The 13640-nt window shown below is 46.0% G+C and overlaps 1 long non-coding RNA gene across 1 annotated transcript; it reads right to left on the bottom strand.

Moving 5' to 3' along the window:
* Positions 1-1159: 1159 nt before the first annotated feature.
* LOC119180111 (uncharacterized) lies at positions 1160-13078 on the bottom strand. The gene is made up of 2 exons (XR_005110977.2): positions 10462-13078; positions 1160-1604 (listed from the first exon to the last, which is right to left on the bottom strand). It is a non-coding gene; the product is annotated as an uncharacterized LOC119180111 (long non-coding RNA).
* Between the last annotated feature and the right edge of the window lie 562 nt (positions 13079-13640).

Below are 13640 nucleotides of genomic sequence, written 5' to 3'. Positions count from 1 at the left end.
GCTGAGCGGCTCAGAAGTGTCACTTAATTATTTATTTTATTATTATCATTTATCGTCAGCCCGTCTTTGGCATAAACAAAAAGCTGTACAAATTGGTTGCCTAAAAGGTGAGCACTGTCCGTAAATTCACGGAAGGATTAGGAATCAATGTCATTTGACGCTGTTTACGAGTAAATTGTATGGTTAACAGGGCTTTAAAAATAAACGGCATTTGTAAAATGAAACACATCCACTAGACCATGTGCGCATAGCTTGCACGATATGCACATACCAACTTTCTTTGGTTCTGTAACTACAGGTTGGATTAAAACTTACAAGATGAAAAGAAAGAAGTAGGACCAGGAAAGAAATATGGACACTGGAAACGCTCACTCACGAATGGCAGGTTTTAGCACATGTTAGAAAATATATGTAAAAATCAATCAATCAATCAATCAATCAATCAATCAATCAATCAATCAATCAATCAATCAGTCAGTCAATCAATTAATTAATTAATTAATTAATTAATTAATTAATTAATTAATTAATCAGGTGTAAGTCCAATCAGAGTTTTGAAACCAATGTCCGTCCGTTCCTCGAGCACAAATATGTTCATTGCTAAGGCCCCGTACATGAACCTGTTCATGCCCCTCAGGTCTCCTGACTTTCCAGCACGCTGGTTGTAGGGGTAGTAGGCTTGACCTCCCTGTCCCAACATGGGACTAGCCAGCCAGGTAGGAGGCAACGCCCTGTGCCGAACTCGAATAAAGCTTGAAGCATGTAGCACTTACGGGGCCCGGCTTCCACTGTGCCATATCGCTTGGCCACACGGTGCTCAAAACATGCATAAAACGAGGCTTGCAATTCTGAAAACCAGTGCAAAAAAAAAAAGATAATATACCATAAACTACATAAATAAGCAAGAATTAATCGAAATAATTTACCTAAAATTTCCGAAAACTATTCTGAAACATCCGGCTGAGACCAGCGCCGCACAATAGAGGGGGCCAGCACCTTGGTAAGCCCGCGATTGCCAAGGCAGTGACAAGCGCATGGTTGCCCATGGAGTCACTGGTTTATCCGGGCTAAGCTCTTATTTAGGTTTCAAGACGGTATAGCTACATTAAACGTGTATTTCGAGCTAGAGACCTACTGAAGAATGACATTAGCGCCGGAATTTTCCATCCGTTCGAAGTTTATTTCTTTTTACTCGTACGTGGATGCGACTCAGTGTGAGCCCGTCATCTCTTTCCCTCGATCACGTCCGTACGTTTATGCTACTCCACCTCGGCAGGAGGCTCCTTCGGCGCTCTTCCAAGGATGTACCCGCAGCGGCACATGTCTCGGTAGTCATGCGCGCGGCTGCATTTCCCATCGTCGAACCCTTTGCCGACGCACATCGCAGTACACGAGTAGTGGTTGCATCCGTTCTCCATGGCGGTCGCACGAGGAAGCATCATCGTGAGCAAGGTCACCACTGCGAGAAACGGGAACAGGGACCACCGGAACGACGTTCCGCGACACGGCTTGTGGCGGAGGTAGCTCATGTCGGGAAACCAAGGAGACATCGTCGCAGCCCGACCCTTTCCAGGAGTTGCGTCACGGTACACTCCTGTAGGACACTAATTGTACAGAAAAAAAGAGAAGAAAAAATGATTGATAGTCATGTGAAATATCGTACGTAGATCGAACGACTTAAGAGAAGGGGCAGTGAACACAGGATATGAAAATAAGGAATTGATGATTGATATGTGGGGTTTAACGTCCCAAAACCACCATATGATTATGAGAGACGCCGTAGTGAAGAACTCCGGAAATTTGGACCACTTGGGGTTCTTTAACGTGCACCGAAATCTGAGCACACAGGCCTACAACATTTCCGCCTCCATCGGAAATGCAGCCGCCACAGCCGGGATTCGAACCCACGACCTGCGGGTCAGCCGCCGAGTACCTTAGCCACTAGACCACCGCGGCGGGGCTACGAAAATAAGGAAATATTTGTCAGCAATAATCAATATTGGAGCGAAGCTTGCTAAGAGCACCGATTTCGCTGGCGCTGTGCGTCATCATAAGTGAAAAAACTTGGCGCCACCTATTTGAGAAAGCAACAGTTTAGCTTGGCGGAGTTTTCCCCTTCTTCATTCCTGGCTGCTGCATTGATCGTGGGCTTACCAGGCACGTCAACTATACTGACGCCCGAAAAGAAGAGCCCGACTTAGCGTCGCTGTACGTGATGTCAGTTGTCAAAACAAAGGGTCTGTGTACTGATCGCAGTGGTGGCTAGATAGAGCATGAGGCGATCATCTCGGAGAGCTGGAAGGTACTCGGCTGCTGACCCACAGGTCGCGGGATCAAATCCCGGCTACGGCAACTGCATTTTCGATGCAGGCGAAATTGCAGTAGGCCCGTGTGCTCAGGTTCAGGTGCTTTTTAAGGAAGCACAGGTGGTCAAAATTTCCGGAGTCCTCCACTATACGGCGTCTCTCATAATCATATTGTGGTTTTGGGACGTTAAACCCCACATATAAATCAATCAATCAAGGTTCTTTCAGCTGGTTTATTATGACAACCGCGCAAAAGGCAGCAGCCAGCACTGCCTGGTACATTCAACATAACTGTTCCGCCCCCGGGCAGATGGTCTCTACAGCGACACTACTTGGTGGTACACAACAGTATCCCCCCTCCCCCCAATTTTGTACTTCAGAGGAAGTCATTTAGGTGAGGTGGTCACCTGATATGGTGAGAAGAACTGCGATATCCCATTTGATCTGTGTCAATGCGATAGCCTTTCAGCTTGGTGGAGTTGCTGGCATGTGGCTGCTCAGCAAGCTCGGAGTTGACAAGGTCCACATGTTGCCGTAGTTACCTGCCGTCAGGTGTGGGAACTTGGTATGACAATGGCCCCACCACCTAAGAAACACTTGCAGGAATTCAGCTTGGTCCAGGAGCGTACTTTCGCACATACACTCCGTCTCCGAACGAAAAACTGCTCGCTGGTCTTTGCTCTCCTTCAGTGCAGACGGTCTGGCCCTAATCGTCTCTCAACCTATCGGGTCTGCCTAGCAGTGTCTTGGGACGGCAATTGAAAAGTAGCTCTGCAGGGCTCCTTCCTGTACTAGTGCGTGTTGTGACATGTTGCTGGAGCAGGAAACTTGCGAGACATCGGTCCCAGTCGCCCTGGATTATCCGTTTCAAAGGGTCCTTGGTTGTTTTGACCATGCGCACTGCCAGCCATTGGTTGCTGAATGAAAAGGGGCAGATGTCACGTGGCGGATCAGGCCATCCGCTAAGAACTGTCGAAACTCTTCAGTCACAAACTGTGCTGCATTTTTCGATGCAATGACGTCAGGTAGTCCGTGAGTCGTGATGAGGCGGCGCAGACACCTTATGACACTGGAGGCGGTCATGAACGACACAGGAACCACCTCCAGGAGAAAGAATCCACAACAATGAAAAACTTCCTCTTGAAATGACCCAGTGAAATCTACGTGGAGGCGTGACCATGGTGTCCTTGTTTTTTCCCAGTGGCACACAGGGGCCTGAGAGGGATATGGTATGAGATGCCTCGCATATGTGCCGCACACGTACACCTTTTGCTCAATGTCGGCGTCCATTTTCGGCCACCACACACAACTACGACTGAGTGCCTCATACGGAATATCATGGTTGTGCACTATGCAGTGCCTCTAGCACCTCAGCTCGAGCTCCTGTAGTGATCACAATTTTCCCATATGACGCATCCCTTTTACACCGAGATATTGTTATTTATCTGCTCATAGGCCGGAAACTCGCCATCCAGATGCTCTGAAGGCCAACCGCTAAGAACCTAGCTGAGAACACAAGACAGCACAGGTTCCCACCACGTCAAAAAAACAATGTCTGTGGCCTGCGGAGGAGTCTTCGTGGTCACCTTCAGCATAAAAACGTCGAGTAATGGTGGTGGTGCGCAAACAGTTGCAGGCCAAGGCAGTCTGCATAGCGCATCAGCGTCGGCAACCTCCTTCCGTGGACGATAGACAAGTCTGTAGTTGTACAGATTAAAAAGAATGGACCGCCGGAGCATTCAAGGTGCAAATATGGGCGAGGTTCCCTTGTCTGGCACGAAAATTTCCTAGAGGGGCTTTCGGTCTGTTACAATCACGAACTCGCGCCCATGGAGATAAACGTGAAATTTCTTCACGCTCGAAACTATGACCAGTGCTCTAAGACCAATCTTGGCATAGTTGCGCTCCGGCTCTGATAATGTGCGCGAGTAAAATGCAATGGAGTCTTCTAGTCTGTGGCCAAGCACTGCCCCAATGGCCACGGAGCTTGCATCACATGTTAAAACCACAGGCTTAGTTGGGGCGTAGTGTGTCAGGAGTGTGTCTGAGAAGAGGAGGCTCTTGCGTGCATCAAATGCCTTTTGCTGTCTTGTTCCCCAGGTTCACTCTTCCTTTGCGTCCAGAAGACGGTGAATAGGCTCGGCAACTGCCCTTTAAGCTGTGATAGAAATTGAGCACACCAAGAAACGCTTGCAGCTCTTGCCTATTCTTGAGACGCGGTGCTTCGTGAATAGCAGCAACCTTCCTACCCGCGGGAAGCATCACTTAAGCGAAAACCCCGAAATTCGACTTCCAACACATTTATAAGGCATTTTTTATCCTTGATCCACAGGCCAGCGTCCTTGAATCACTGAAGCCCCTCGCGAAGACGCAATGCAGGTTTTTTTTTGAGTCACAGCAGTGATAAGTATGTCGTCGAAGTATGGGACTACTCCAGGAATGTTCTTGAGGAGCCCACCTATTAGCATTTGGAAGATTCCGGGAGTACTGCTTATCCCGCACGGCAGCCTCATTACTCTATATGCCCCTCAATGTGTGACGATGGTCTGAGCATCTGCTGATGCTTCATCTACGAACAGTTGCTGATACACTTGCACAAGATATAATTTCGCGAAGCTCTTCCCTTCGAATAAAGATCACAGCGACTGATTTACAACGGGAATCAGATACGAGTGCTGCTTCAGAGCCTTGTTAATTGTGTATTGTAGATTCCGCATATTCTAACGTCATTGCTGCTTTTGAGTACGGTTACTATGGGCGTCTCCTACATTGTATTTATCACAGGCTCAGGTCCTCACTGCTGAACGAGGTGATCCAGCTCTTCCTTCAGTTTTGGTTGTATTACAAAACGTAGTGTTCATGCTTTGAGACACACTGATTGAATGTTTGGATTAAGGTGCTAGGAGGTTAGTGGACCCACGTAGTTCACCAGGCCATCTACAATTACCTTGCTGAACTCTGAGGGAACAGAGTCAACCGCAATTTTTTATTACCTGGTAGACACCGGTAATGATAATTCCCAGAGGTCGAAAACAAGCGGCTCTCAGCAATTTGGTGCGGATGTCCCTTGCTACCAGTCCTGTCAGCAGGCCCGTACACTCTTTATACTCCACATTCACGTTGCAGGACCCCATAACATCGACTGGACTTAGCTGATAATCGGCCACTGTCGAAGGGAAGTCAGTCATTGTCAGCTTTCTATTTGCGCTGATGGAGGCGGCAGAATGCCTCTTCGGTGAGGATCGAGATATCCGATCCAGAGTCCACCTCCATTTCGCAAGTCCGGCTCTCAATAGCAACCTTTCCTTGAAGCTTGCGAAGCACCAGTGAGTCTTCTGCGCTGACGGGATTGTTGTAGTAGCATTCATAATGGGGCCACGCAGTTACGCTGTACGCCGCTTCGGCATCTGTCGAGGTGGCAGGTTTCGCTGCTGGCCACTAGGGCCACCGATGCAGCAGACTCTTGCGATGTGGCCGGTTCTCTTGCATGCTCTGCACTGCGCGTTCTTGAAACTGCAGTCGGCGCGGAGGTGCGCCCCACCATCCCCGTATGTGCCGTTGCTCGTTGCCGGACGGTCCGTTTGCTCGAGTGCGGCCGGTTCCTGGCATTTAACTTGGTTTGTCGTGGCAACGGTTGTGGCATAGTCATTTTCTTCAGACTACCGGACAACCCTCGTACTTTTCGTGGCCGCTGTTGCCGCCAGAGCCTCTTCCTGGGTCGTGGCAATGGTCAGCTGCTTTTTTAGGAACAATTGATTCTGCAGGTGCTCGTCTCGGAGGCTGCATACGAGACGATCGCCGAGTGTTTCTTCGAGGTTGGGGATATTACAGTGCGAAGACGAACGCTGGAGCTCGGCGACGTAAATTTATTCATTTATTCATAATACCTCAAAGGTCCCACATGGGACATTACATGAGGGGTGGGCGAACGAAAAAAAAAAAAAAAACTGGCGGGTCAGGTTAGGTTTCATGACTTGAAAGATGGTCTTCAATGGCAGCTTTGAATTGAGCAATGTCGGTGATGAGGGCGATATCGGATGGAAGGGCATTCCATTCTCCAGCACTATGCAGGAAAAATGAACGTTGGTAGGGGGCCGTACGTGCACGGGGTAGATACACAACATTTTGGGGCGAGTGGCGAGAGGAACGATGTGCAGGAATGATGATTTGGTTTCCTGGAGACAGCCAATGGGAAAACCTAAAAAATAATATTAGACGAGCAGTCTTGCAGCGAGAAGAAAGTGAGGGGAGGCAAAGCTGGGATTTTAGGGCGGATACACTTGACCTGCAAGAATAATCGGAAAGAATTAACCTGGCAGCGCGGTTCTGGACTGATTTGAGGGAATTGTTTATATTAACTTGGTGATTGCCATAAATAGCAGAGGCATGTTCTAGTTTGAATCAAATCAACGTTTTATATGCAAGTAGTTTGACTGCAGGGGATGCTGATGATAGGTCACGGCGTAGATAACATAATAGACGATTGAAGGAATTTGTTGGAGAATATGATGGGCTCAGGACAGATCACTAGATATATGTGCTCCTAGGTATTTAAATGTCTTGCATTGGGTTAATGTGTTGTTGTTGAGAGAGTTGATTGATTGATTGATATGTGGGGTTTAACGTTCCAAAACCACCATATGATTATGAGGGACGCCGTAGTGGAGGGCTCCGGAAATATCGACCACCTGGGGGTTGTTGAGAGAGTAAGAAGGAGCTGAAAGGATGGTGACGATGAAAGGACACGTGGGAGCACTTACTGACGTTGAGGGACATGTACCATTGGTTGCACCACGCCTGCATTTTAAGGAGGTCATCCTGAAGAAGGGAAGAGTCTAGAGAATGTGTTCTTGGACGATACAGAACAGTCATGTGCAAAAAGGCGTATCTTATACGATACATTAGCAGGAAAGTCATTAATATATATGAGAAAGAGTAGCAGTCCAAGTACGGAGCCTTGCGGCACATCAGATAAAACAGGGGATAGAGACGAGGAAAATGAGTTGGTGGATTCGGTCAAGAATTCACGTATCCAATTAACTGTGTCGGGGTGTAGGTTTAGGTTCGAAACTTTATGCATGAGAAGAATGTGCGATACTTTATCGAAGGATTTTTAGAAGTCCAAAAAAAGAGCGTCGTTGGCGATGTTCAGATCCAGGTTAGAATGTACATAATGCAGGAATAATACGAGCCGAGTATTGCAAGAGTGAGCTTTGCGAAACCCGTGCTGGTTAGGATGAAAGAAGTTCACAGATGACAGAAAATTGGCAATCTGTGAATGTAGAATGTGCTCCATTAGTTTAGAACAAACCCTGGTAAGGGAAATGGGACGGTAGTTGCTAGGATTTGTACGGTCGCCCTTTTTAAAAATGGGAATTATCTTACCAACTTTCCAGTCAGAGGGGATAGATCCAGTGCAAACGGATTGCTGGAATATTAACCTTAGGAAGAGACTGGTGATGTGCTTGGTATTTTTTACTACCTTAGCGTTTATGCCATCAATGCCACACGAAGATGAATTTTTTAATGACTCAATAATTTTAACAATGCCGTTCGCATCGAAAGTGATTTTTCCATAGCGGGTGGGGGGGGGGGGAGTAATTAGAAGGTGGCAAATGAGGAAGAATTTCGGCGCAAGCATTAGTGAACACAGAACAGAAAGCAGTGTTTAGAGCATCAGCAGTATCAGATTCCGGAACAGGGCAGCCAGCACTGTCACGGAGAAAAACACTGCTAGACACCTGGGGATTAATGCACTGCCAAAAGCGTTTCGGGTTAGTGTGCAACATGGAGGGCAGCGTGGTTGAAAAAAAAAAAAAAGCCACGTTAGGCGTCTGCGACGTGCTTCTCATACTGCAGCATGACCGCAGCGTGGTATTACTGCCACTGAAAGTCAGATTGAGAGGTGTTAGCAGAACGAAATAGACGTTTCTTTTTATTGTTCAAACGTTTTAGTGTTGTGTTAAACCACGAGGATCGTTTCCGTTCACCGATTGTTATGGTGGGAACGTATCTTTTTACTAGGCGCAGAAATTCAGATTTAAACAGAAACCAGTTAGTTTTAAGTGAACGGTGGCGAAAGTCCGCCTCAAAGTCTTGTCTGGTCGACGCTACCAATGTCGGTTATTTCATAACGCTCGCCCGTTAAAATTGCCCATGTGTGTTCTCGTCGTTCCTGGGTAGATACTAAATGTAAATCACTTGTGGCACGTACCTTCATACCAGCGGCACATACCCGCCATTTGGTATGTGCCACTGTCTGGCGGGAATTGTTCGAAAACATACGCGACAGGGTTTGATAATATTCATGTCTTGACCAGCGCGTCATATTCGTCAAAAGATCTTACCTTCCCATGCTAGTTTCGGTTCACGCCAAGTTAAGGGAGTGACCATGAGAGCACCCAAACGTAAGCGGCTATAGATGGGTAGATGAATACGCTCAAAGTCGCTGAAGTTCGCTAAGAAATGCTTCGCATTTAACAGCTAAACGCGCTGTTGCATTCGGAGCAAGAAAGAACGTTCTCTCCCGCAGCGGCCTTCACAGAATCGTTTGCAGCTTCAATGACCAATTTAAGTGCCTCGGTGAAACCCCATATCAATCGCAGTGTTCTTCCGAACTTCAGAGCTTCCAAAGAAAAGCAACGACTTCATGTTGACAAATCGAAATCAGTGGTCATACCCTACGTTCATGAAGTGTCGTGTCGGAACAAGATGCCGCTGCGAGAGCAAGTGTGTGTGTAGCCTTTTCAGCCCCGAACAAACATTTATGTAGATGTGTGAATTGGAATGACTCCGGTGACAAGAACCATTGTCCACCCTATGCGAAAAAAGAGATCGTGCATGAAATGCCCACGACGACCACACATTGGCCAGATGCCTCGTCTACGAGAGCATGCGCACAACGTCAAAACAAACAAAAAAAAATGCAGTAGCAATATCGCCATTGATTGCGCAGACAGTGTGCGCTACACGCACACAGCTGAAAAAAAAAGAAGAAAAAAAAGGTGTTGCTAACATATAAGGACAACCTGACACACCAATTTTCTGAAAACCTACATGATGATGTGCAAAGGCGCCGATTGTGTCGGTGCCCCTTTTTTTCATGCCAACTGTGAAACAATGCTGATCTCTCAGACAATAATCAGAAGCGTCATCAACGTCACAACCATGCGCATGTCATCCTCCTTCCCTGGTTCCCCTCCGTTCTTTTTTATCGCCCTCTTTATTTCTGTTAACGCACAATAAAGCAACATTTGGCAGTCAACGCATGTCGTTGTTCTAATCTCATGCGTTTTTGTGTTCGTTAAGCGCCGTGTTCTCTAACTGTTCGTCGTGCTTGTCTTGCACAACTGCCCTAACAAGCAAATTTTGTATGCTTTTGAACAGACGATCACGAGAGCGGCCAGACGTCGGCGGCTGGCTGACTGGTTGCATAGATAGATAGATAGATAGATAGATAGATAGATAGATAGATAGATAGATAGATAGATAGATAGATAGATAGATAGATAGATAGATAGATAGATAGATAGATAGATAGATAGATAGATAGATAGATAGATAGATAGATAGATAGATAGATAGATAGATAGATAGATAGATAGATAGATAGATAGATAGATAGATAGATAGATAGATAGATAGATAGATAGATAGATAGATAGATAGATAGATAGATAGATAGATAGATAGATAGATAGATAGATAGATAGATAGATAGATAGATAGATAGATAGATAGATAGATAGATAGATAGATAGATAGATAGATAGATAGATAGATAGATAGATAGATAGATAGATAGATAGATAGATAGACAGACAGACAGACAGACAGACAGACAGACAGACAGACAGACAGACAGACAGACAGACAGACAGACAGACAGACAGACAGACAGACAGACAGACAGACAGACAGACAGACAGACAGATAGATAGATAGATAGATAGACAGACAGACAGACAGACAGACAGATAGATAGATAGATAGATAGATAGATAGATAGATAGATAGATAGATAGATAGATAGATAGATAGATAGATAGATAGATAGATAGATAGATAGAGAAACGGCCAAAGTGTCTTTGGTTCACTCAGAAATGCTTCGCATCTAACACTGAAACAATACAGCACATGTGGTATAATTACTTACCGGCGTAGTTGCAGGCAAATTATTGTGATCACCTTTCTCTATCGATGCTTTGCACGAGAAATGAGGAATACGTGTCAGTCGTAATGTGCGAGAAACAGCTGGGAAATCAGTTTTTTCTTGGTGCTTCACGTGACGTCACGAAGCGTCTGTGCAACATATGGCTGTGAATACACCGGAGAGAAAAAGAAATCAGCGAGGAAGTCAGCATTTACGGAACGAAACAAAAACAGAAAATGCTTTGCTTTCGTTTGGCTTTGGATTCATTTCTGCATCCTTTCGTGGAGTTGAACGAGTTCAGGCTCCGCCTTGAGTGCTTTATAACCTCCCCCTGTATTTATTAACTTGGCTGAATCTCATGAAAAGATCGCGAGGATTTCCTTATTATATCTTTACCAAGTCTCATTTGTCCCTAATCAGTGTCGTCTGCTGCGGTGACATAGCGGTTACGCTGCCCGGACGCTGACCCGTGGGACGTTCCCGACTGCGTTCTGATTGATCGGCCTGAGCGATCCCAGGTGGTCTTCACTATGGGGTCTCTTATAACCGTCGTAGTTTTGGGACCCCAAATCATATTATTGTTATTCTTCATCAGTATACTTGACTTTCACGTGGTATGTAAACTGATTGCCTTAATGGTTGTGCCGCGAAAATTGTGGTAAACCCGCACAACTCACTTCTAGATTAAGAAAGCAACAGTTAGCGCACTCCCACTGTAGGCCACCTGATCGCACTTCGAGGAAGAAGCTTAAGCAGACTTGACACAATACCTAGTATTCTCTTTTATTGATCTATTTTAGATGTGAAGCAGCTCTATCACTAGCCTGTGTAACGCTGTCCGTCCGTGTCTTTGTGCAAAAGCACCGCACCGCAGTTGCTGCAACGATGCCAAGTAGGTCAAATCGTAGCTGCGTGTTGACGGAACTCTCTCCCTCGTCCGCAGTAGCTGCCGGCTCCTCCCAACACACCTAGATGGCGTTGCAGCTCCACCTTCTGGCAACGCACTTCTCTCTCGCTTCACTCTCTCTACCGCCCGCAACGCTTGACCGCACGTCGAGTGGATTCTTTCGGCTCGTTTATCTGCGATGAAAATTGCGCGAAACCCAACCCGCCTCCAGTGTCTTTGCGTTTCAAACGGCCGTTTCAACGGGGTCAACCCCATGCGCACCTATTGGGGTTCCCTTTAGGGAGATGGTTGGTAATCTTATTTGTTCCTTATAATTCAACATTGTTCAAGTTATCTGCTAAATTTTAAACTACGAAATATTGGCCAATCTCTCACAGTGGGCCATATTGTTTTAAGGCCTAAACAAAACAAGCAAAAAGAAAATTTGAAGATGCTCAAGCTTCGCCTTCAAGAATAGGTGTCATACTCATCGCCTTGTTTCTGTTCTCGGCCTCAACCGTGCCATAAGGACGGTTTGCTTAACACAGGCGTTTTCAATGTAATACACATCGCAGTCACGGTCCCTAAGTGACGCTATAATTATTCCTTCTGCGAAGGGCCCGTAGGGAAACACGTGAACCCAGGCAGCTGTTCACTTTGGTAATGGTTTTGCTGCTGATGATGGTAAAATATGTCTGAGCGCTTTGTAAAAGGTGGGCCTTGAAAACATCCACTCGCTGCTCGATTCCAAAAATATTTTGACGCATCGTAAGCATCTTTTACGCGCTAAGGAGGCTCCTTGCACTGAATGACATTGTTTTTGTCTTACTTGGAGACCTTCGACGCAAAAATGTGGTCTTTCTGTCTGTCTGTCCCCTCCTAACGGCACATGGTACTTGAAACGGCTGACCCCTTCCGCAGTGCCCACCAATGTTTCTCAAGATCTAGCCTTCATACTTGTGCAATTGTCAATTAAAAACAATTATTGCGCATGTCTGGGGCACCATAACAACACGTATATATTCTGCATGTGTGTCTTTTACTAGAAAATGCATACACAAGTAACTTTAAAAACCGTAGCGCTTATCACGCTGTGCTGACCGTGCAACGTTTGCACGAAAAGGCGAGTGTTTACAATGCTTTGCTAAGACGAGACGGTGATGGCCCCTGCCCATCACCTTGCGTTCTACACCTTATCACCTCTGAGACGGGTCCGCGCACCCGTATTAGAGCCACGTGCTTCGTTTTCCAAGAAAACTGCCAGATGGCGCTCATGTCTCACGTGTGACGGGACTTGATGCGCTCGTTCACCTCCGCTGCACGCTTGAGGCACTCTAACGCAGCGCCTCCAGAATACCATTCACCGATTTTCTCGTGCAGAACATCAAATAAATCTTTTGTTCACTCTGGCCACATGCAAGACTATCGTCTTTCGACGACATTTGCAGATTAACATGCAGGTGCGGGGCCAATTTTTTTTTAGAGAAGTTTCAACAAATTTAGTGGCTCAGAGTTGTAATACCTGCTTACCACACATACGGCAGGTTCGATGGCCATCAGGACCAGGAAATTGTTACAATTTATGCTATTTATAACTACAAAACCTGCGCGACAAAGAAACAAGAAACAAAGAAGGCAGTTGAAGGAAACATAAACATAAATAGCAATAAAGGGGGCGTAAAATATCAGAGGTTAGTGGTTAGATAATCTATCTCTAATTGATGTAGTTTGACCGAAGGCTTCGCGGCACACGTGTCGCTATATTTGTGGATATAAAAGATCGGGAGATCCCACGTACTTAGGAATCGACATTATGCGAAGAATGCGGAGGGAAGGTGACCGTGTTGCATTTTTTTTTTCATTGTGTGACACGTCATGAAATGACGCTAAATATATGTACAAACGCTGCACACACAGACATATGTTGAAGAGTTGCAGATGTTTATATAACCAGTGATTTGCACTTTCTCAACAGTGTTAAGTGAGACATACGTATTAGCAACACCAGAAGCTGATATGAAGCGCTGATGCTCGCGAGGATGCTGGCCCTGAACACTGCCACATAAAGCAACTTCAGCGCATGGAAACTAACCACAATTGACGTTAACCTGATGTAATGTATGTATGAAAGGAGCACATGTGTAATGTTTAAAAAATTGGGTAGGCAGCACTGCAACCACTATTGACGTTTTACGAAGATTAACGTCTATTTGAAAAGTAGTTCCGAGACCTGGTGGTGCTCTGTGGTAAAATGCTTGACTGCCACGCAGAATGCTTTGGGTTCGATTCCACCTGG

Source organism: Rhipicephalus microplus, chromosome 7, assembly GCF_043290135.1.
Source record: "Rhipicephalus microplus isolate Deutch F79 chromosome 7, USDA_Rmic, whole genome shotgun sequence".
Classification (NCBI taxonomy): Eukaryota; Metazoa; Arthropoda; class Arachnida; order Ixodida; family Ixodidae; genus Rhipicephalus; species Rhipicephalus microplus.
This window is presented reverse-complemented; position numbering and strand designations above follow the sequence as displayed.